General features: G+C 47.4%; 1 non-coding gene across 1 annotated transcript; it reads right to left on the minus strand.

Moving 5' to 3' along the window:
* Nucleotides 1-213: 213 nt before the first annotated feature.
* Nucleotides 214-295, minus strand: trnal-aag (transfer RNA leucine (anticodon AAG)). The gene has a single exon. It is a non-coding gene; the product is annotated as a tRNA-Leu (tRNA).
* Nucleotides 296-946: the final 651 nt, after the last annotated feature.

Below are 946 nucleotides of genomic sequence, written 5' to 3' on the forward strand. Positions count from 1 at the left end.
TAGAGAACAAAAGAGGTAATCGAAACGATACTGTAGCTCGTATTCAAACCGAACAAACTGCGACCTCAACGCAGAGCATGGACGAGGATCCGATCAAGGCGAAGCGCATCAGGTGGGGCAGTCATGCCCGAATAACAGCAATGTCGCGCCCGGTGCTGCTTTGAAAAGAAGGATGTTTGGTGATGAGGAAAAAATAGCAAGCACTTTACACGCTGGCAGCGGTGGGATTCGAACCCACGCCCCCGAAAAGACTGGAGCCTTAATCCAGAGCCTTACACCGCCCGGCCACGCTACCACCTGTCAAATTTCTGCCTTCAGAATCTGATATCTGGTGATTGAAATGTGGTTTTCTTGCATTTTGACCTTTGAGTCGAGGATTTTCCATTGAACGAATCAAATAAATGAGCTTTCTGAGCAATATTCATGCGACGAGGTGGCCGAGTGTTTGAGGTGATGGATTCCTAATCCATTGTGCTCTGCACGCATGGTTTTTTATCTCATCCGCGCCATTATTGCATTTACCGTTTGATGTGTCGGTTCCTTCCTGAAATTCAACCAGAAGTCTTGGGCCTCGCTCCAATCCGAAGCCACGGTGGATGAATTTTACATTGCTCGCTGATCACTGCTCAAATCAGCAAGGTCCTGATTGATGCACGGAGGTGTTGGGAGTGTGAGATGTGAATAACGTGAAGCATCAAGAAAGTGCACAATGACGCCCGGGTAAAGCGAGTATCTGTCCACAGATAATACCTAACCTGCTGAGTGTTGCCAGCAGTTTCTGGATTTATTTCTGAGCTTTCACGATAGCCCTTTTCCTGACAACTTGAAACTTTCCTCAAGGGCGCAGCTTCAAGCACAACTTTCTTGAGCTCTACTCACACACAAAATCGCTCTTTACTTTCCGACACACTCGCTTTAAAATCTGGCTTATCCGCACACAGCTTCC

Source organism: Heptranchias perlo, chromosome 35 (genome assembly GCF_035084215.1).
Source record: "Heptranchias perlo isolate sHepPer1 chromosome 35, sHepPer1.hap1, whole genome shotgun sequence".
NCBI classification, from domain to species: Eukaryota; Metazoa; Chordata; class Chondrichthyes; order Hexanchiformes; family Hexanchidae; genus Heptranchias; species Heptranchias perlo.